The 24,605-nt window shown below is 45.5% G+C and overlaps 1 long non-coding RNA gene across 1 annotated transcript; it reads left to right on the plus strand.

Annotated features, from left to right (window-relative positions):
• Positions 1-8,471: 8,471 nt before the first annotated feature.
• Positions 8,472-22,441, plus strand: LOC137531962 (uncharacterized). The gene is made up of 3 exons (XR_011023819.1): positions 8,472-8,535; positions 9,719-9,934; positions 22,130-22,441. It is a non-coding gene; the product is annotated as an uncharacterized lncRNA (long non-coding RNA).
• The last annotated feature ends 2,164 nt before the right edge of the window (positions 22,442-24,605 follow it).

A 24,605-nucleotide genomic window follows, 5' to 3' on the forward strand; every position in this document is an offset into this window, starting at 1 on the left:
CTGAAGCTGCACAGTGTTGTACATGCATATTATGGGATGCTGAAGCTGCACACAGTGTTGTACGTACATATTATGGGATGCTGAAGCTGCACACAGTGTTGTGCGTACATATTATGGGATGCTGAAGCTGCACAGTGTTGTATGTACATATTATGGGATGCTGAAGCTGCACAGTGTTGTACGTACATATTATGGGATGCTGAAGCTGCACACAGTGTTGTAGATGCATATTATGGGATGCTGAAGCTGCACATTGTTGTAGATGCATATTATGGGATGCTGAAGCTTCACATTGTTGTACATGCATATTATGGGATGCTGAAGCTGCACAGTGTTGTACGTACATATTATGGGATGCTGAAGCTGCACACAGTGTTGTACGTACATATTATGGGATGCTGAAGCTGCACACAGTGTTGTACATACATCCCATCCCATGCGATGCTGAAGCTGCACACAGTGTTGTACGTACATATTATGGGATGCTGAAGCTGCACAGTGTTGTACGTACATATTATGGGATGCTGAAGCTGCACACAGTGTTGTACGTACCTATTATGGGATGCTGAAGCTGCACACAGTGTTGTACGTACCTATTATGGGATGCTGAAGCTGCACACAGTGTTGTACGTACATCCCATCCCATGCGATGCTGAAGCTGCACACAGTGTTGTACATGCATATTATGGGATGCTGAAGCGCCACAGTGTTGTACATGCATATTATGGGATGCTGAAGCTGCACATTGTTGTACATGCATATTATGGGATGCTGAAGCTGCACAGTGTTGTACATACATATTATGGGATGCTGAAGCTGCACACAGTGTTGTACGTACATATTATGGGATGCTGAAGCTGCACACAGTGTTGTACGTACCTATTATGGGATGCTGAAGCTGCACACAGTGTTGTACGTACATCCCATCCCATGCGATGCTGAAGCTGCACACAGTGTTGTACATGCATATTATGGGATGCTGAAGCGCCACAGTGTTGTACATGCATATTATGGGATGCTGAAGCTGCACATTGTTGTACATGCATATTATGGGATGCTGAAGCTGCACATTGTTGTACATGCATATTATGGGATGCTGAAGCTGCACAGTGTTGTACATGCATATTATGGGATGCTGAAGCTGCACAGTGTTGTACGTACATATTATGGGATGCTGAAGCTGCACACAGTGTTGTACGTACATATTATGGGATGCTGAAGCTGCACACAGTGTTGTACGTACATATTATGGGATGCTGAAGCTGCACACAGTGTTGTACGTACATATTATGGGATGCTGAAGCTGCACAGTGTTGTACGTACATATTATGGGATGCTGAAGCTGCACAGTGTTGTACGTACATATTATGGGATGCTGAAGCTGCACACAGTGTTGTAGATGCATATTATGGGATGCTGAAGCTGCACATTGTTGTACATGCATATTATGGGATGCTGAAGCTGCACAGTGTTGTACGTACATATTATGGGATGCTGAAGCTGCACACAGTGTTGTACGTACATATTATGGGATGCTGAAGCTGCACACAGTGTTGTACATACATCCCATCCCATGCGATGCTGAAGCTGCACACAGTGTTGTACATGCATATTATGGGATGCTGAAGCTGCACATTGTTGTACATGCATATTATGGGATGCTGAAGCTGCACATTGTTGTACATGCATATTATGGGATGCTGAAGCTGCACAGTGTTGTACATACATATTATGGGATGCTGAAGCTGCACACAGTGTTGTACGTACATATTATGGGATGCTGAAGCTGCACAGTGTTGTACGTACATATTATGGGATGCTGAAGCTGCACACAGTGTTGTACGTACCTATTATGGGATGCTGAAGCTGCACACAGTGTTGTACGTACCTATTATGGGATGCTGAAGCTGCACACAGTGTTGTACATACCTATTATGGGATGCTGAAGCTGCACACAGTGTTGTAGATGCATATTATGGGACGCTGAAGCTGCACACAGTGCTGTACGTACCTATTATGGGATGCTGAAGCTGCACAGTGTTGTAGATGCATATTATGGGATGCTGAAGCTGCACATTGTTGTACATGCATATTATGGGATGCTGAAGCTGCACAGTGTTGTACGTACATATTATGGAATGCTGAAGCTGCTCACAGTGTTGTACAGCCCACTTCTCTCCACCAGTACTAGCTCAGGGCCTTCCAGCAGAAATCTTGTCTATTCTCGATTGCACTGCTGCAGTTGCTAGCATTGTACTGCCTAATGTAATACAAAGTTATACGAACAAGGGCCTGTGAAACCCTTCCCCACTTGGACACATTAGTCAGGCAAATGCCATCAATATTTCACTTCAAGAAAAAGAAAAAATAGGTGTATGGCACTCCCAATAAATTGTGAGTGAGAAAAGGGCGCTACAATGGTGAATGTCATTCCATCTCCCTGCAACTTCAGGCCTGTATCTGCCAAAATGTCATCAAGACGTGTGCACTGCTTCAACACACAGGAAATTCACAACAACATTCAGATCCACAAGAAAAAAAGCAAGTTGCGTGCACCTTCCGTCTTGTGCAAATGTATTGGCATCTGATGATGACCGTGTGCTTCATATCAGGCATAAATAGTGCTTCATATACATTCCACAAAAATTGCATAGGTGATGCCAGGCATCTTACATGTGGCTCCACCGCTCACAGCCTAACACCCACCTCCAGCACCAGTCACCCTGCACTCGCCGGACACGGTGGGCCCTCTTCCACTAGCAATCACTAGCATTCGCGATTCAGCAAAAGTTAAAAATTACCCGGCGATTTACCGACGTTTGCGATTGCGATTTTGCTATGCACTGCATAGCAAAATCGCAGCAAAAATCGTTCCGCGGCCCTGATCGCAATTAAGTAAAAAAACAAATCACGGTAGTGGAAATGACCTACCGCGATTCCTATGTTAAAAAGCAAACTAGCGATTTGAAAATCACTAGCGGCTTGCGATTTTGCGATTCAGCAATCGCAAAAGCTGTAGTGGAAAAGGTCCCTAAGGGGGGCCTGGCATCACCTATGCAATTTTTGGAATGTCTACGAAGCGCTATTTATGCCCGATATGAAGCACAGTCATCATATGCCAATAAATTTGCACAAGACGGAAGATGCACGCAACTTGCTGTTTTTTTTTTTTTGTGGATTTAAATGCCATCAATTATCAATCGTTATTTCAAGTGAAATGTTGGACATAAATGCTATAGTTTTAATGGGGTTCACGTCTATTGGATCTAATTTATTGAAAATATTGTGTAGTGTATGCTACCTGAAGAGCCATGAAGCGAGAAAACACTACACTAGAAAATGCTCTGGTACTGAGAGGTTGTTGTACTGGCAGTAGTGAAGCGACTGATATGGATCAAGTTGTGGCATAGCAGATCACCCCTATAAAGTTTACCCAAGCCAAAGATCAGGTGCTAAAGAGAGGGAAGCCTCAGGATCCTATTGAGGCTTCTCTTGGCATTCTGTTCACTAAAGAGAGGGAAGCCTCAGGATCCTATTGAGGCTTCTCTTGGCATTCTGTTCACTAAAGAGAGGGAAGCCTCAGGATCTTATTGAAGTATCTCTTTCTAATCCCCGAACTTTGGCTCGGGTTCTCTTTTATAGCCAACCTGTGATGAGTGGGAATAAAACCTGGACACTTAACTCCAGTAGTGGGAAGCCTCTGGCCCAGGTGCTGCCCAGATCTTGTTCTAGCCCTCCTCAGCTTCCCAGGATCCTGTTCTTCTTGTGGATGTGCTCCCTTCTGTGTACGGGCTTATCTGTCCTGGAATATGCAGGTAAGGTCCACCCATGGCCAGTAGAATGAAACACTCGTGCACATTGAGAAAAAAAGGCAGTGCATGAGCAGCTTCATTCTACTGAGCATGCTCAGTCCTTACTTGCACATGCTCAGTACGAATGCGCTCGTACATGGTGGGAGTGCGACCACAAGGAGCCTATTCGTCAAGCTCTTGTCGCAAGTATGGTTGGACCCAGTGGTGGAATAATGGACTTAATTGCGTCTCTGGACTATCTAGAGGCTTACTACTACTAGGTAAGTAATTTTATTAATTTGTGCTCAGGTACATAATGATGACTCTTTGCCTAAAATTTTCAGCAAAAGTGGTGTAAATGTGGCAATCTTCATTTCTGCACATTGCAGCCTTTGTGATAGACCACTATGGCTGAGGTACGGACACTAGATTCTGAGCTCTTCTGAGGGACAGTTAGGCTGGCCAATGGCCATGCACTAGTCTGTGGCTAATGGATAGATCCCTCTCAGATCGTTATCTGATCAGAGAGGGTTCTATTTGGACCCCAACATATGCTGTACACCCAGTGCCTTGTGTATCCATTCACCTGTCCGTCAGCACTTCCTCCCATGTCTTCTCTCTATAGCCACTAGTGCTCCTCCCTGTGTCTTTCTATGTCCTGTGACAAATGCTAGAGGCAACGTGGCACATACCTTATATGACCACTAAAGGCCTCTAGTGTTTGTAACGTGGCACCCTGTAGAAAAGAGATAAGGAAGAGCACCCGGTGGTGGAGAGAAGACACTGGGGAATATGATGGACAGGCGAGTGTAAGGTTCATTGTCTGTCACTCGCCGCAAAGTCAAATGCCACTAGTGATGTGCTCCTGACCTGCTGCCTATCCAGGGAAATCTTCCATCCACAATGATCAACTAATTTTGACCAAAAATAGTTGATTGGAAACCATTTGCATTGTAGCATCAACTTCTAGCAGATTCAATGAAATGGCCAGATTTTGACTGAGAAACAAATGGCAAGTGTATGGCCACCTTAAAGGGAACCAGAGATGAACGTTTCACACAAAATAAACATATCAGTCGATAGCTTGTAAAGAATAAATGCTCTACCTGATAATTTCGCCACTCTGGTGTGCCTTTTTTTAGTGGGTTTTTATCCATTATTGCTCCAGGAAAAATTCAATATGGCTGCCAGCTCATATTCCTTCTGCTTCTGGGTTATGAGTTGTTCTGGATGTGCAGTCTAGGCTATATGAGAAAGGCTGCTGCAGCCTTTCATCTGTGTGCTTTCATTTTTGTATGATGTGCAGCTGCCTGTAGGAAGTGTCTCTCATAGGAATAAAACTGCAGTCATCATCATTATCTATGCAGAGTGCACACAGATCATAGTGCAGCCACACTTGTCTGTTTCAGAGATTCTCTCTCAGCAGAAGCAGCCCCTCCCATGTCATCAGAGCTCTCAGTATGCAAAGCTGAGCCAGGAGGGGGTGGGCTTTGGCTTGAAAAGACTCTACAGAAGAGTGACTCAGCTATAATGTTTCCAGGTCAAACCTAGACTGAAGGCTCAGTCAGGGATTCTTATCACAGCTGATAACAGACTAATCATATAAGAATGAAACTAAAAGCAGGTAAACACTACTGTCATGTTCCCGCTGATAATTGTAGTAAAATACATGAGGGTGCTTCATCTCTGGTTTTCTTTAAAGAGAACTCGGGTTGGAATATTTAAAGTGAACCAGAGACAAAGCACCCTCATGTATTTTACCATATATATCAGTGGGAACATTAGACACCTACCCTGCTCTATATTTCATTCTTCACTGTTCAGCTTGCTTTACTCAGCTATGATTCCTGAGCAGAGCCAGAAGGGGGCAGGCTTGGGCTTGAAAAGACATTAGAGAAGACACTCAGCTATAATGATTCCTGAGCAAAGCCAGACTATTATCAGCCTTGATAAAAACCCTGACTGAGCATTCAAGCAGGCTGAGCAGTGAAGAATGAAACAGAGAGCAGGATAGGTGTTTTCTTTAATGTCCCCACTGATATATATGGTAAAATACATGAGGGTGCTTAGTCTCTGGTTCACTTTAAATCTTAATAGGACCCAGAGGCATGTCAAAATATCACCAGGCTAGCGACAACCGGCTTTTCACTAGACGCCTATTTACCTGAGGCTTGACAATCAGCCTCCTCCATGACTGGCTCCCCCGCTAGCTTTCTCCAATCGGAAGTCCAATGGGTTGCGGCTTGGCTTCCGAATGGAGGAAGTTAGAGGTGGGTGGAGCCTGTCATGGAGGCAGCAATGTGGAGGAGGCTGATTGACAAGCCTCAGGTAAACAGATGGCTAGCGACAAGCAGATTGTTGCTAGCCTGGCAATATTTTCAGGGGGGCACAGCAGCGGCAGCAATAGAGCGAGACACAGAGGCATGTCATTGTGCACATTAAGATTTAACTTTAGATGTAAATATTTTGCCTCGGGTTCTCTTTAAAGGACAACCGAGGTGACATGATGAATTAGACATGGGTATGTACAGTGCCTAGCACACAAATAACTAGGCTGTGTTCCTTTTTTTCTTTCTCTGCCGGGAAAAGTTAATCAGGTATGCAAGTGACAGGTTCTTTCGGAGGTCAGACTATAGAATAACCCTCAATGATGAGTATTTACAGCCATAAAACACTTTCCTGTCAATAAATGGCTTCTGAGAGCAGGAAAGAGATAAAAAGGGTCAATAATTCATAGATTTGAGCTTTGGCATACTTCAATGAAGGTGCCATTGAGTAAAGACAATGAAACATCAGTTTATTTCACCTTGGATGTCCTTTAAGTGACACATCAACTGTTTGATGTAAAATGCTGTGAAAAATGTCAATGATCTATGCATGATTATGCCAACCACCAACAATGAAAGAAAATACTGTATTTTTTTCTCAATTTTATTTCCTCTTCTATAAACTTCTATTTATTACCCGTACCTGGGCTCCAGTAACCAGAAAAAAGGGTAACTTGACAGCGCACTAGTCAATACATTCAGCAAGGCAACGAGATCTAAATGACTGCACTGTATTTTTATCCTCCTGTTTCCCATACAAAGTAATGACAGCTGTCTTGGAACGCAGAGAATAGCAAACGCAATACAAAATTCCCCACCCTGCTGAGGATAGTGGCCACTGGGTGGCAGTATAGCTCTTGGAAATTCAGTATGCGAAGCCTGTGTAAATGTGCCAGACATCAAGCTGCTGTCAGAAGCGGTTGGCTGGCTGCCATTATTGAGGTTTATCCTGCAGTGGTGGGGGAGGAAGCAGAGAAGCAGGTCATTACTTCCACTAACGTAAAGGGACAAATGGGATCATTCCTTTGCATTAAATTAAACAATTGGGAAATGGAGCTAAACCCTAGTGTTTAAATCCCTGGACGTTCTACCTCCTTGTATCGTGTTTGTATCTCATGATGCTAAGTTTTATTTATTTGTAATAAATATTTAATAGTGCTTAATAAAATGTAAGTAGATACTGCAAAACCATATAGTGTTTGCAAATTAAAGAAAACCTGAACTGAAAATTAAAGCCAATGGGTACTAGTAAAAAAATAAAAGGAGAGGGAAGGCTCGGTCCTAATGAGCCTTCCCTCTCCTCTCCCGGTGCTCTCGGTGCTGCGCTGGCTCCTCCGTTCGCGTCCGCAGGGACTTCGGGAGCACTTGGGCTTCCGAAGACGGGCCGCTCCATACTACGCACGCGCGAGTGCGTCAGAGGGCGCTCGCGAATACGTAGTAAGGAGCGGCCCGTCTTCGGAAGCCCGAGTGCTCCCGAAAGCTCCCTTCGGCATGTGGAAGTGGCAGTATTTGACCGAACTAGTCGAATACTGCCACGGGGGATCCTGCGCGGGACCGGGCACTGGGAGAGGAGAGGGAAGGCTCATTAGGACCGAGCCTTCCCTCTCCTTAGGTGAGTATCCGACTTTTTTATTTTTAAATTAGTAAACACTCACTTTAAATCATAATAAACATACATACGTCATACTCGCCTCCAGTGTAGTCTACTCCTCAATCTTTCTCCTCTCCTGCGTCCTGTTTGTCCACTGCGATCAATGGAATTCTCCATCCTTCATTCTGAAAATGGCCATTACCCCAGCTTTCTGGTCCGCACAGACTCGTTCACATCTAGGGCGTTTTGCGGCCTTTTGTCAAGCACTGGTGATTTTTAATATCACCCACAAAATGATTTTCTATGAGAAGGTTCATATCAGTGCGTTTCGTCTGCTTTGTGGTGTCTGTACCATTTTGGGGAAGATTTTGGTCTAATGGGAGGTATAGGAAGAGCGCTAAATGCTCACAAAATCGCTTTATGCGGCGATTGCGTTCACATTTTTAAAAATAAATACATTGTATTTATTCTTTCTGGGTCAAAGAGTTCACCTCCTGACTGATGTCAGGAAGTGACAAAACAGAATCGCTCTGCAAAAGAGTTTACAAAAGCACTTTGCACAAAATCATACCGCGCAGTGGAGCATCGGGAGGGGAAAAAAAAATGCTCAAAAAAATCGAAAATTGCTGCCGTCAGCTATTTCGATTTTAGATGTGAACAAAGTTTTTCAAAATGTAAAATTGCCCACTTGAGCCATAGGGAAACATGGACATTACCTGGCACATCAGTTGATCTCTCAGCTATAACTGACAGCAACTGATATATAACTGACAGCAACTGATATATTTCAGTTCTGACAAAGCTTCTGAGAGGAACTGATGGCAAGGTAACTATGTAATGTTCATTTGAAGTTACCTCGTGTTTATTTTAAATAATTTTACTCAGTTCAGGTTCCCTTTAAAAATATAGACTACTATTACAACAGACACTTAACTGCCTGCATCTCCTCCTCACCATTCACACAGTGCGGGTGCATAAAGGCCCTTACACACCGAATGCGTCAAGGAGCGTTTTGCATTGAAACTAGCGCAATGGGATTTTTTTTTTTTTTTTTCTCTGCAGCCCATACTTAAGGCTCATTTCCACTATCGCGAATCCGCATGCATCCAACGCATGCGGATTTGCACATGTAATGCAAGTGGATGGGCCCATTTCCACTGTAGGGTTGTTGAGGTGCGTTTTTTTTCAGCGGTGAAAAAGCACACAAAAGAGCCGCAGAATTCGCCTGCGTGTGGAATGCAGGCAAATCGCACACAGTGTATTTAATAGGGAAATTGCATAAGTTTTTTGCCGCGAAATAGGTACCAATGTAAATTCAAACAGGCAGTGACATGGTTAAAATCGCATATACCCTCAACTATGCAAATTTGCAGCAAAAAACACATGGGGAATCGCATTCGCATGCAATTTCATCAGCGGTGGAATTCAGGCGATTATGCACCGCAATAGTGGAAACGAGCCCTTACTGCGATGTGACAAAACAGTGTGTTACAACCCAAGGCTGTGTGTAATGCATCAATGTGTATCATGACACACTAAAATGACAACACATTTGTTTACAAGTAATACGGTTTTTATTGTGGTGCACATGGCCTTTTAAGGAGCATGCGTGCATATATGGAGGGGGAATTGCCACACACAAGTTGATGAGCTGTGCATTGTACCCCAGGGGACTTGGTTATGGTGTGACTTTTTTGTTACGTCTAGTGTGTGCGTGTCAAGGTTATATGTGACTTTACCTGTCCTTTGTCACAGTGCCCGTCCACCTTCCAAATCTGCCCCTCTTCCATAAGCCCTGTACACACCGCCAGCACATAGCATGCAGGGCGTGTGTGACTTCACACAGGCACTATGCCAGCAGCATGTACAGGGCTAATGGAAGAGGCAGATTTGGAAGACAGACGGGCACCGTGACACAGTGCGGGTGCATAAAGGCCCTTACACACCGCATGCATCAAGGAGTATTTTGCATTGAAACTAGCGAAATGTGACTTTTTTTTTTGCCATAGGGATGCAACTTTTCCTCTGCAGCCCATGGAAGAGCGCGATCAGCAGCTAGCTGTCTATTCACCGAACTCAGTTTCGTGAAGTGGCAGGGAACAATCGAGCATGCGCGCGGCTGGTCCCTGGGAAACTGCAGCCCCAGGACTTGACACTAATTGGCGTTAGGTGATCCTGGAGCTGCCGCCGCGGTCACGCCCATCGGCATCAGGCAGTCCCAGAAGGTAAGTATGTGATAACTCCAAATCATAACAGCAGAAAAAGTTTTGAATGCAGGATTAGCATCTTTATCACTTAATACACTCAGACCAGTTGCTGTTCAAATTTTTGATTTATATGGTAACAATCCGCTGCATTACCACCACATACAGTAGATACAGTTAAGCATATAGGCAATGAAAAGTATGCTTTCCTGTACCTGGTAACGTGTGTGTGTTTAGAAGTAACACACTGCAGCACTGCGTAACCATAATGCTACACGTTACAATGCAATACTAACGTCGCACTGTGAACGCAGCCTGAACAATCTGGCATGCCTTGTGAAATCATGGCTATCCTATAGCTGATGTACCGCGTAGAGGTTTGTATATCACACCTGCTCACTCTCGGTTGCCACACTGCAGAGAACTGGCAATGTTCTGCAGCTGGTACAAGGGCTGCTGTCGGATTAGGTTTCTATTCGGCCAACTCTTACGCAACAAGAGAAGCGAAAACCCCTCCCAGCTAGTTTGCTTTATGTCAATTACCTGATCCTTTGTTAGCACATTTCACAAAACTAACAAGAAAAGCACAGCTGACTTTCTGGTAAACAGCGCAGTGTGAGAGGCAGTGAAGCGCAGCAGCCGCACAATTCTCTGTCAGATCCCCAGATGAAGACTCTGATCCTTTGGTAAATTTCATGCACGTTGTAGTTTGTATGCAGAAAATGTTGCAGCCTAAAAAGCCCCCTTTCACATAATAAATTGCTGATGCCAGCAATTTTGTGCGGTTTTTTTTTTTTTATTAAAGCCTCCCTGCGCTTACCTGCACGTTCATTTTTTTTTTTTTTACAGCACTTTTCTAAAAGCACTTTTGCAGAGCGATTTGGTTTTTCACTTCCTGACCTCAGAAAGGTGGTAAACTCTGTGACCCAGAAAAGAATAAATACAATGTATTTATTCTTAAAACCGCTTGGGAAATCGCTATATAGGCAAATTGCCCTCAAAATGGTACATGCTTTGGTGAGCGGATCGTAATCGATCTGCTCAGATGTGAACACTTTCATAGGGAATCATTGCACAAGCGCTTTTAGCTCGATTTTGAAAATTGCTGGCGCTTAAAAAAACCAAAAGCGCCCTTAGAGCCCGTTCACACTGCACGCGTTCCATATGCGTTTTGGAAACGCGTGCGGGGGGGGGGGGGGGGGGCAACACGCAGGAGATCAGACATTGCATAGAGTGCAATGTCTGATGTTCACACAGCATGCGTTCCGGACCTGTGCGGTCCAGGAACGCATGCTGCACGCAGATTTTACAAAAACGCGCGGCTGTCCCATTCACTTTTCAGTGATGGGATCAGCCACGCAACGCATACGAACGCGGATGGCGTGCGTTCGTACGCGTTGCGGTCCGCACTTTGTAGTCTGAACGGGCCCTTAGTGTGAACAAGCCCTTCCAGTTATGTTTTGATTATAAACACATAAAAAACACCATAAGGGCTGGAACTCCTGGGAATTATGCTCGCGTTTCACCGTGATTTTGAAGTGCTGTACAGTGCTTCTGGTTACTGGTTTTTTTGTTTTTTTTTTTAAATATAATTTTTTATTATAAATGCACCTTGTATGCATTTAGAGAGTTTAGCCTGTCTGAGGCCTGGAACACACTACAGGAGTTTTTCTGAGCGTTTTGAGTTTTTAAATCTGCTGCTAATGTTATCCTATGTGTCTGTGCACACTGGAGCAATGAGGTTTTGTTAAAAAAAACCCATAGCATTACATTGGAAAGAGCTTTTAGAGGTTTCAAAAGCTCTTCCCAATGTAATGCTATGGGGTTTTTTACAAAACCTCATTGCTCCAGTGTGCACAGACACATAGGATAACATTAGCAGCAGATTTAAAAACTCAAAACGCTCAGAAAAACTCCTCTGGTGTGCACCAGGCCTTTGTCCCCCTCATCTGTGTCTAATCACAAGTTATAATTTGATCCCTCAGCTATGTCAGCTGATTGCCAGATAAGCTCATTTGAAAGCACAGGATGTTAACAATATGTCAGCTTCCATGAAAGTAGGAAGCAGACAAACTTCAGATTTATTGCAGAATTTATATCAGCTGTAACAAAGAAATGTTTTTTTAAAGGTTATTATGCTGTTGCGTATCTTTTAGAGCAGAGAGAGTTCTGTGTTCAGGTCCACTTTAAAAGGTCTTTGCAAATTCTAATGTCTAGGCTGCAGCTAACAAAAGCAGGTCTCTGGCCGGGGGTTCTTTTTGAGAAGGAACACACTAAGCAGATTCGCATGCAGTTTCAACTATGTGCTATGGGGAAATTGATGCAAGTCTGCCTAGTATGTTCCTTCCCTTTAGCAGATTTGTAATGGCAAATGAACAGAAATATTCCTGATCCATCACTTTACAGGTCAGTATAATATTAAAGGTAGCCATACACTGGTCGATTTGCCATCAGATTCGACCAACAGATAGATCCCTCTCTGATCAAATCTGATCAGAGAAGGATCGTATGGCTGCCTTTACTGCAGATTGTGAATCGATTTCAGCATGAAACCGTTCACAATCTGTGGTGGTGCTGCCGCCACTCATCCCTTCCCCCCCCCCCCCCCCCCGCGCACATACATTACCTGCTCCGCCGACGTGACTGCCCAGGTCTCCGCTGTCTTCTCCACTCTGGTCTCCGGGTCCGGCATACTTCACCTCTTCCTGTCTGGGGGAAGTTTAAACAGTAGAGCGCCCTCTACTGTTTAAACTTCCTGCCGGGACTGGAGGAAGTGAAGCATGCCGGACCCGGAGACCAGACATGAGAAGACAGCGGAGACCTGGGCAGTCGCGCCGGCGGAGCTGGTGATGTATTGCAGCTATATTGCGTCAGTCGTCGGGCACTCGAACGCCGCTAGCGATGCACTCCCTACCCGCGGGCGATCGACGGTAATTTCCCGCACGGAGCGATCCACGGGATCGATCTATTTCAGGACGAAATAGATCAAAAATTAAGCGTGTAGCGTGAACGATGTGACAGCAGATTCGATCCCAGTGCAATGCCCTGTTTAGCCAAGTGTACTGTATATTTCTCCACACAAGTCATATTCAGATAAAAGCAATGGGGAAATCACTAGAACTTGCTTATGTTTACTTACAAAACACACAATTTGCTCACTCCCAGCTAAAGCACTTTCCTACCTTTATTTGGTCAGCAGGCGCCAGTCAGCCAATCAGGTGTACTGTCATACACCCTTTGCCTGCTGTACCAAATCTAGAAGGAATTGCATAAATTAGCATTCAGTTGGGAGGCTTCGGATGGACGTAATTGTAGATTACATCTGTTACAGGGACATCTCCCACACAGTCCCCCCCCTAACCACTCACCTGTCAACTGCATCCTGGAAGCTGCAAAATAAAAGAAATTTAAAATCACAAACACTAGTTCACAAGACAGCTGGGGGCCCCAGTCTCTCTCACTGACTGGGGCCCACAAACCACCATGCGATACCCAGAGGGGACTGCTGATCCTGCTACACTTTCACTAGCTGAATGTGAAGACCTGAAAGCTTGCTACTGGGACCGCTGGACTTGTTGCTCTTCCTGTATCTGGGGACCGGGACTCCACTAGGACTTGCAAGTCCATCTGTTGTATTAAGGAGAGCATGGACTCATAACGGGACTTGCTGTTCACCCAGTATCCTACTGAGGAGTATAACTCCACTGGGACTTGTGGTGCATCTGCTGTGCTGAAGAGAATGTGGATTGTAGAAAATTTAACCGTACTTACACTTTTGGGACTTCACTGTCCCAAAATAATTCACTTTGTTGCTGGGATTTGTAGTTCATCTGTTTGAGTCAGTGGCAAATAGGGTGTTGTGTTACCACCAGGGCTGTGGAGTCGGTCCAAAAATCCACCGACTCCGACTCCTCAGTTTAGGATTCCACCGACTCCGACTCCTCTAATTTGCATATTACAATTTTGTTGATTAAAAGTATGTAACATGAAATTCGTCTCTTAACTGCCAACGCTTAGGAATTTTACAAGACAACTGAAGTGAGAAGGATATGTAGACTACTATATTTATTCCGTTTAGACTAAAACTAGTCCTTGGTAAGAGTACTTGTAAAAGGTACAAACCGGAACAAAGAACATCTATCAGGCCCTAGGCAATGTAAGTGTGGGTACATCTAAGAATGATGTGCAGGTACTCTGCAGGGGAATAAGGAGATTCTTCCTCTATTACACATTCTTCATGCACAATCTGAACTAGGTTTATGGGCGATAGACAACACCTCTGTGTTCAATGTGCACAACATTCTCAGTGGATTCCCTGCAACTCTGTGGGGAGTGCATATGTAGAGTATAGTACTACTGTGTAACAAAGTAAACCTGAGACAGATGAAATTAAAGTTTTATACATACCTGGGGCTTCCTCCAGCCACCTTCAGGATAATCAGTCCCTCGTTGTACTCCTCCACCACCTGGATCTTCTGCTATGAGTCCAGGTACTTGAGCCAGTCGGGCGTAGTGCGCATGCACACACTCCACCGCCAGGAGCATACTACACCTGTGCAGCACTATTGCGCAGGTGCAGAATGTTCCTGGCTGTGGGAGCGGCATGCGGCCGGACTGCGCTGACTGGCTGAATTACCTGGACTCATAGCAGAAGATCCGGGTGGTGGAGGACAGCGAGGGACTGATTAGCCTGAAGGGGGCTGGAGGAAGCCCCAGGTATGTATAAAACTTTACTTTTCATCCGTCTCAGTTACCCTTTAATTTGTAGTCACCAAACCAAATTTTAACAACATATCAAATTATTTGATTTCATCAGCAAAGGGAGTGCGTACATTTGCATAAATCAGCATCAATGCAGAATTATTTCCATCTCGTTGACCATCTCTATTAGTGACACGGCTACACATCAGGCTTTATTCTTACAGCATAGATGTTATTTAGTATATATGTTACGGCCAAAACCAGAAATCGGCCAATTCTAGAATTGGCCAGCCGTTTCTAGAACTGGCCGATTTGACGTCGGCCAAAGTCCAAAATGCTGGGAATTTCTGACATTGGCCGGCCAGTTCTAGAAACGGCCAAAGTCAGTCGGCCAAAGTCCAAAACGCACAAATCCCAGAACATCGCGGGGGTCCGGTCACCATGAATGGCACTCGGAACTTCCTCTCTGCTCTGAAAGATGCACAACAGCATAATAACCTTCACAGGAAAAAAAACGGAAGCAGACAAATTTGTTATCATTCTGCACTTAAAAATTAGCTGCTCTGCCGTGACAGTCGAGTGACACAGGGGAGAGATCAAATTACAGTGGTGATTAGTCATGGCTGGGTGCGCTTCTCTGGGCGCTTTGCATGGCTGGGGGCTTTTCTGGGTGCTTTGCATGGCTGGGGGGGCTTCACTGGGCACTTTGCATTGCTGGGGGTGCTTGCATGGCTGGGGGGGGGGGGGGGGGAGGGCTGCGCACTTTGCATGACTGGGGTGCTTCACTAGGTGCTTTGCATGGCTGGGGGGGCTTCACTGGGCACTTTGCATTGCTGGGGGTGCTTGCATGGCTGGGGGGGGGGGGGGGAGGGCTGCGCACTTTGCATGACTGGGGTGCTTCACTAGGTGCTTTGCATGGCTGGGGGGGGGGTGGCTTCGCTGGGTGCTTTGCATGGCTGGGGGGGAGGGGGGGTACGCACTTTGCATGGCTGGGGTGCTTCACTAGGTGATTTTCATGGCTGGGGGGCTTCACTGGGAACTTTGCATTGCTGGGGGTGCTTGCATGGCTGGGGGGGGGGGGGGGCTTCACTGGGCACTTGCATTGCTGGGGGGTATTTTGCATGGCTGGGGGGGGGGGCGTTTTTTAGTGTGCTTTGATTGGCTGGGGGGGCGCCTTTAGTGTGTGCTTTGCATGGCCGGGAGAGTTGCCTGCACTACTCACAGACCTCAGATCAGGGCGACCGAAGAGGCGGGGAGAAGCGGAGAGAGGCAGAGCAGCGCGCACACTACCCGCCCGGACCTGTACACTTCACATGCGGAAGTGCCAAATGACAGGCGCTTCCGCACTGAAGTGTTCACGTCCTGCGGGTGACTTGTGCGCTTTGCCTCTCTCCGCCTCTCCGGTCCGGTCGCCCTGATCTGAGGTTTGATTAGTGCAGGCAGCGGGGGGGGGGGGGGGGGGGGGGAGAACCGAGGGAGCAGGACTTCGGGACTTGGCCGGCCACATACAGCCACAACGAGTTCTGGCCGGCCAAAGTCCGAAATAAGGGTACATTTTGCACATTGGCCGCATCAGCCGGCCACTTCTCGTTTTGACCGGCCAGAACCCGAAGTGGCCAGACTTCGGGTTCTGGCCGTAACATATATAAGAGATTCCTGTGTACACATCATATATACAGTCACAATCAGATATGTATATCTGACCTTAAAAATACGGGGACTGCTTGATTGAAGCAGCACAAGTAACTAATTTTGATTGGTTTATTTCATTTTTGTGGACAAAGCACAGCTATTACTGTATATATATACATTATTTTTAATGACTATTATCTGAGAAATAGAACATTTTATCATATTTTTTATTTTAATTACAGTTACAAATTCATTAGGAGTCGGAGTCGGTGCATTTTTTCCCGACTCCAACTCCAGGCACCCAAAATTGCCCGACTCCACGACTCAGACTCCACGACTCAGACTCCACAGCCCTGGTTACCACTTTATGGCCAGATTGATGTGTACCATATGCTTAATGTCAGAAACACCTGATCTGCGGTATACTTGTCCATAGTTTACGGCGGAGACCCTGTTCACAGTGCTCAGTTGCTTTGCAGAATAATTTTGCATATCATCTCACTGTCCATAGAATTCTATGGGGCTGTTCACATTACTAATTCTAACCGATCATGTTATTATAACTCGCTGCATGCAGGCTTTGTATTAATGTCTATGTCCAGTCTCCATTCCAGTTCACACTTCTAACGTGTGCTATGCAACTGACCACTGTGAAACCAGCCTTATGCTGGGCATACACGGCGTCGAGGGGAGGATTCGTGTCCGATCACCGCGGGGATAGGATTCCGCGCTCGACATGCGGGAATTGATCCGTGAGGGAGTCGATCCGGCAGGATCGACCCGTGTATGCCTGCCCAGCATTATGCAACTGACCACTGTGAAAGTAGCCTTATAGCATTAAACAGAGGATTAGCAGGATATCAAAGAAACTTGTATTGCTTGAAGCAAATATTAAGATACACAACCCCCCCCCCCCTTTTTTTTTTAAAGGAAATAAATATGGAAGCCTCCATATCCCTCTTGAAGTTCAGTCACAGATCTATAAACTCACTGATCGAGCAAGTAGTTTTTTTTATTTTAGTTTTTTTAGCTGCCAAAACTTTATAAAAATAGTTAAGGGGAAAAAAATGAAATACATATACAAAAAAAAACCCACCAAAACATGGCACTCCTTGTAGTGCCCGCCACACAAACAAGAGTCGTGATAAGAGGAGGAAGTAGGAGAAAGCGTCTACCACGCTTTGTATAGAGAACATGCGTCACACAGATCACAGCTCAGCAGGTTTGCCCTGGAACTATGTTGTGTTTTCTGCACACACCCTCCCTGCAACCAGATCTCTCTGTAGTGAGTTGCAGTGTCACATTACAGGCGCTGAACTCTCAGCCTGCAGCACAATACACAGCTTGCAAACTAGGGGAACACAGATTACTACTGAAAAGCTGCCTGTGAATGACTGATCCTGGCTGTCCTCTGCTGGCTAAGCTATTCCCTGTACATTCCACATTTCCCTGTTACTGCAGAGCCCTCTCTGGGATGTGTACACAGGCTACAGCAGAGAATCCGCGCTGGCACACATGGAGGAGGAATCCAACTAGCTGAAGTTATACATAGACCGCCAGCCGCTGTATACAAACCCACAAGTCCTCTCACAAGCATAGGCAAATAGTCATGTGAACAGACAGATGCCCCATAATGCATCATTTCTGCTGGTTAGTACCTTCTTGCTCACGTGGCAATGAATAAATGAATATTTGCAAATGCTTTTAAAGTGGGGTTGTCAGCCGTAAAATCAAATTCCATTTACCCACCGCTTTGTTTATTATGCAGCCTGCAACCTGACCCTGCACTGCAACCACTCCAATCTAATCAGAAATGTTTCTGCTGTTAAAAAACAAAAAAACAATCAGCCTGGTGAAAGGGAAGAAATGACAACAGGACTGGCTTCAGTCAAAGGGGGCGGCGGGGAGGGGGGCGCAAGAGTGAAAACACATGCCTTATGCTGGGTACACACTGAGATTTTATGGTCGATTTACTGTCAGATCAATTATTTCCAACATGTCCGATCGATTTCCATTAACTTCAATAGGAAATCAATCAGAAAATGCTCGGAAAGCAAATTGGACATGTTGGAAATAATCGATCTGACAGTAAGTCTCATAGTGTGTACCCAGCATTAGAGAGCTTCACACAGCAATGATTACATTTGCCATAAACCAGAGAAGAGAGAAGCCATCTTGATGAGAGAATGTGTGGGATTGATTTTTTTATGCAACACAAGGTGCATAAGAAGCTACTGAAAATGTAAAGTTCCCATACACTGAGCCGATTAGCGGCTCATCGATATCGATCAACCGGCCGATCGATTTGCGGCTGATTTTAGTTTCAATCGATCTGACATGCTGGAAAATCTAGGTGGAGCTGTTGAGATAGCTTAGCATTTTGCATTGGACCTAATGGAAATCTTATGGCAAACAAATGCCATCAGATCGATTTTCAATAGATTTCATACTGAAATCTATTGGAAATCTGTTCCTAGTAAAAAAAAAAAAAAAAAAAAAAAAAAAAAAAAAAAATGTTCCTAAACATATCAGATAGATCAGAAATCTATCTGATGACCTATCTGCTGTTACCCATACACCAGGGGTGCCAACACTTTTTCGGCTCGCGAGCTACTTTAAAATTTGCCGAGGCCAGGAGATCTACCAACATTTCAAATACTGAACTTAGCATTATTAATGCTGGTATATTACTATACAAGTCTTGTATAGTCATATAACAACATTATAAATGCTCAAATTAGCATGGGAAATGTTGGTAAATATCTTGAACTTGGCTATCAGAATTGCACCACAACCATGACTGACATAATTATTATAATAATACTATCATATGAACATTGCTGGTCCTTACCTAATCTGATGACTTGCACTGGATGGAATCTGCCAGGGATATGGCATACACCTAACGATTTTCCCGCCGAAATACGGCCGTTTCGATCACAGTGATCGAAATGGCCATGAAATCGCCGCGCACACCGCTGACAGAACGATGGATTTCCGTCCGAAATCCGTCGACTCCCGTCGATCCATCCGTGCGGAAGATTTCTCTCGATCGCCAGCAGGTCGGGAGTGCGTCGATAGCAGCGTTCAAATGCCGACGACCGACGCAATACAGCGGAGATACATTACCTGCTCCACTGGCGCGAGTCCCCGCTGTCACCTCCCATCTTTTCCGCATCACGGCATAACTTCCTGAGTCACTGCAGTGACAGCGGAAGTACAAATAGAGGGTGCTCTATTTGAACTTCCGCTGTCACTGGAGTGACAGAAAGTTATACGTGGATGCCGATGCGGAGAAGATCCCGGGACCAGGTGGAGAAGAAGACTGCGGTGGACCAGGGGACTTGCGCCGGCCGGAACAGGTAATGTATGCGGGGGGGGGGGGGGGGGGGGGGGGGGGGGTGTGCAGCTCCTCCACAGATGGTGAATCGGTTTCAGGCTGAAATCGATTCACAATCTGTTTGCAGTAAGGTGGCCATACGATCCCTCTCTGATCAGATTCGATCAGAGAAGGATCTTTCTTTTGGTCGAATCTGATGGCAAATCGACCAGTGTATGGCCACCTTAAGTTTATAATACTGCTTTAAAGAGAATGTCTGGCTCTGTCAGGTGGCCATACACTCGTTAGATTAGCAGCAGATCATCAGATTTCTGATCTGATGTGTTTAGGAATTTTTTTTACTAGGAACAGTTTTCCAATAGATTTCAGTTGAAAAGCAATCTGATGGCATTTTTTTGCCATAAGATTTCCATTAGGTCCAATACCAAATGATAAGCAATCTCAACAGATCCACTTAGATTTTCCAACATGTCAGAAAGATTGAAATAGGCCGCAAATCGATCGGCCGGTCAATCGATTTAAATCGGCCGATAATCCACTGAGTGTATGGGCCCCTTTAATGTTAATTGAGGTGGGAATCTCAGGGTTAATTACTTACCTGACCCGCTGTAATTCATTCAGGTAAGCACTCCACTCCCCTTGGAAATACTGCCATTTTTTTTTTTTTAACCTCCTTGGCGGTAATCCCGAGCTGAGCTCGGGGTATGCCGCCGGAGGTCGCCGCTCAGGCCCTGCTGGGCCGATTTCAATTTTGTAAAAAGCAGCACACGCAGCCGGCACTTTGCCAGCCGCGTGTGCTGCCCGATCGCCGCCGCTCCGCGGCGATCCGCCGCGTGCAGCGGCGAAAGAGGGTCCCCCCAGCCGCCCGAGCCCAGCGCAGCCGGAACAAACAGTTCCGGCCGGCGCTAGGGGCTGGATCGGGCGGCTCTGACGTCAGGACGTCGACTGACGTCCATGACGTCACTCCGCTCGTCGCCATGGCGACGAGGAAAGCGAAACAAGATAGGCCGCTCATTGCGGCCTATCTTGTTACTTTCGATTGCCGGAGGCGATCGAAAGTACGCTTCCGGAGCGCCCTCTAGTGGGCTTTCATGCAGCCAACTTTCAGTTGGCTGCATGAAATACTTTTTTTTAATTTAAAAAAAACCCTCCCGCAGCCTCCCTGGCGATTTTAATAGAACGCCAGGGAGGTTAATCAAAACTTCTGATGAGGCTCTGGCCACCCCACCTTCATTGCCGCAGCACGCCCCCAATTGCAGCCTAATTTGTGGCTGCAGATGGCCAGGAGCAATGCAAATTGGGGTTTCTGAAGAGCTGCATTGCCGATGAGGGGGGCAGAGCATCACCTGGGTAAGAATTACAGCCAATCAGTTAAAGGGGAACTGTAGTGAGAGGTATACGGAGGCTGCCATATTTATTTCCTTTTAATCAATACCAGTTTCCTGGCAGCCCTGCTGGTCTATTTCTCTGCAGTAGTATCTGAATAACACCAGAAACAAGCATGCAGCTAGTCTTTCCAGATCTGACTTTAAAGTCTGAAACGCCTGATTTGCTGCATGCTTGTTCAGGGGCTATGGCTAATAGTATTAGAGGCAGAGGATCAGCAGGAGAGCCAGGCAACTGGTAGTTCTTGGATGGAAATAAATATGGCAGCCTCCATATCCCTCTCGTTTCAGTTTTCCCTTAAGTAATTAAAGGACAGTGGTCCCACTTATGTTACCCTCGGGCCATAAAAGTGAGCATAAGAGCAGAAGAAAGGGGGGTGTAGGCATCAACGTTTCACTAGGGGTCCCAGTGATGTATAGTAGAATTGTTACCCCTTTTCAAAAGCCAAATTGATCCGGATCTGGATACCCAGATATCCAAACTTTTTGGTATCCGAGTAAACTCGGATATCCGACCCAATATCCTGGATATCCGGCCAGATTCAGATATCCGGATAGAAAAACCGGAAGGGACCTGAAAATAGCTTAAATGCTTCCAAAAGTCTCTTCAAATGGCAAAAAAACCTTTTCGGAGCTCTCTCTCTCTCTCATTGAAGGCGATTTTGGCTTCTGCTCGGATATCTGAACTAACTATCCGCCCGGATTTCGGATGGGAAATCAGAGTTTGTCGGATAGTGCTATTCGGATTTAAAAAAAATATCCGAATTGCTATTCAAAGTTTGGATAGTTGAAAAAGTTCGGATTATCTGGGTAGTTCGGATACCGAACTATTGGATGAGCACCACTGCTTATAACTTCTCTCCCCTTCTGACAGTGGCTGTAACTTAGCACGTTGTCTTCTCTTACTGTTTGCTGGCTAGACTTTAGCTTTTAACAGATCCAGTACTGTTCTATAAAATCCTCAGGGAATGTTACATATCTGAGAACCTTTTAATACTCAGGAGCTGCAAGGCCACAGTAGGAAACTGAAGTTTTAGCACTTGTCATTGAAACAAACATGACTGAGGAGAAAGCAGGCGGCGGTATTGGCTGTGTGGCCCTGTGATACCTGCACTGAGAAATGTATAACGTGCGCTGCTCTAATTTACTCTCCTACAGGAATGCAAGACAAGACGGCCCAGAGGCGTCTGGGGAATACGCTCCGCGTGAGCTGAATACTGCTCTCTGCATGAGTACTACACAAGTGTGAAATATATTCTGGTCAGACCACATAGCAATGATAGCAGCAAGAGTCAGAGCCGAACAGGAAGTGCCTGAGGGCACATGGCAGCGCTGAAACTCAGCTACTGAAACAATGCAACAACGCTCAGAAGAATTCCAAGACGCCTAATCATCTACTCATTTCTTTAGTCACATGGACGATATAAACACAGACACATACATAGAGAAAAAACAGTCTGCTGCAGCATATGCCTTGGCTTTTTTTTAAGTCATTAGGAATCATGGAAAAAAACAAAACAAAAACTGGATACTTGCCTAAGGAGAGGGAAGGCTCTGGGTCCTATAGCGCCTTTCCTCTCCTCTCCTGGTGTCCTCGTTGCAGCAGCAGACAGGCAGCTCCATACTGTGCACATGCGTGAGAGGGGGCCCTCACGTGTGCGCAATATGGAGTGGCCTTCCCCAAGACTTCCAAAGCCTCCCTTTGACAGCAGAGAGCAGTATTTGACCAAATTGCTACCGGGCGCTGCAACAGTGACAGAGAGGAGAGGGAAGGCTCCAGAGGACCCAGAACATCCCCCCTAAGTATCTGGTTCATTATTTTATATTTTTTAAAGAATAGATTCATTCATTTACATGTACGTTCCAAAATGATTAAAGGGCAACTGTAGTGAGAAGAATATAGAGGCTGCCATATTTATTAACTTTTAAACAATACCAGCTGCCTCGCAGCCCTGCTGATATATTTGGGTGCAGTAGTGTCTGAATCACACCAGGAACAAGCATGCAGCTAATTAAGTCTGACTTCAGTCAGAGCACCTCATCTGCATGCTTATTCAGGGGCTGAAGCTAAAAGCATTTAGAGACACAGGATCAGCACAAGAGTCAGGCAACTGGTATTATTTAAAAGAAAAAATCCATATCCTTTTCAGTTTAGGTTCACTTTAAAAGGAAATGAACATGTCAGCTTCCATGTTCTTCTCACTTCTGTTTTCCTTTAAGGAAACACCTGATCTGGTGCATGCTTGTTCATGGTCCATGGCTAAAAGTATTAGAGGCAGAGGTTCAGCAGGAGAGCCAGGTCACTGGTATTGCGTGAAAGGAAATAAATATGACAGCCTCCATATCCCTCATTTCAGGTGTTCTTTAAAGATGCACTTAAGTCTTAAAAAAAAAAAAAAAAAAAAAATTTTACTCACCTGGGACTTCCCTCAGCCCCCTGCAGCTGATCGGTGCCCTCGCCGTCTCTCCGATCCCCCCGTCCCTGCCGGCGGCTACTTCCGATTTCGCCGTCAGGACCCGACAGGCTGGGAACGCAAGTGATTCTTCGCGTTCCCAGCCACAATATCGCCCCCTATACTGCTATTGCGGCAAGGAACGCGAAGAATCACTCACGTTCCCAGCCTGTTGGGTCCTGACGGCGAGGATCGGAGAGACGGCGAGGGCACCGATCAGCTGCAGGGGGCTGAGGGAAGCCCCAGGTGAGTAAAATTTTTTTTTTTTTTTTTTTTTTTTTTTTTAGACTTAAGGTTCACTTTAAAGACCAATTCCATACACATCCTATTCCCTAGTTACACCAAGCAGCAGCTAAGGATTACATTATTAAACTATTTACAAAGCGTTAACATATTACGCAGCACTGTAGATATAGGAAGACGTTACAACCTCACACACTTCTACACAGGGGCATTACAGCATTCAACAGTGGTACACAAAATAGCGATGTAACAATATAGGGAAAAGTATAGCAGACGAGTCACTGAGTGCATATGGTGGCGGAAAAGAGCACACAGGGAAGAGGACCCTGCTACATTGGCTTACAATCTAATGCTGGGCATACACTGCTCTTTTTTTTGCCGCTCTATTCTCCCGTTCGATCGTTTCGCCGCTCAATTCCGCAGTCAATTCTCTTATCTTCCGCTCGTTTTTATCTTTTTACATTCACTGCTATCTGGAATCGAGCGGCGAAATGATCGAGCGTGAGATCAGACATGTCAGAGATTATCGAGCCATCTTAATGGCTAAAAAAAACGAGCCCTGTATGCCCAGCATAAGGGGTGAGGGACACATAGTGGCGGGGGGGGGGGGGGGGGGGCATAAGTCCACACACAAAGCCAGCAGCATGTTGGTACTGCAATCATTTCTAAAACTGCTGTCTGGTACAATCACTACCCACTATTCAGGATGACAGTAACTACATACACAGTAAAGCTGCATGCAGATGTTTAATTAAATACAGCACAGTCCCACAGAGCGGGAAGACATTGTTTTTCAGTGTCACTTGGCTTTCAATGTTCATCGGTAGAAAAGGCTGAAAGCATCCATTTTTGCCTTTTATCCAGAACATGTATTCTTGCCACTTATTTTGAAAAAAATCTAAAGTAAAACACAGACTGACTACAGGAAACAAGATACA

This window comes from Hyperolius riggenbachi, chromosome 9 (genome assembly GCF_040937935.1).
Source record: "Hyperolius riggenbachi isolate aHypRig1 chromosome 9, aHypRig1.pri, whole genome shotgun sequence".
NCBI classification, from domain to species: Eukaryota; Metazoa; Chordata; class Amphibia; order Anura; family Hyperoliidae; genus Hyperolius; species Hyperolius riggenbachi.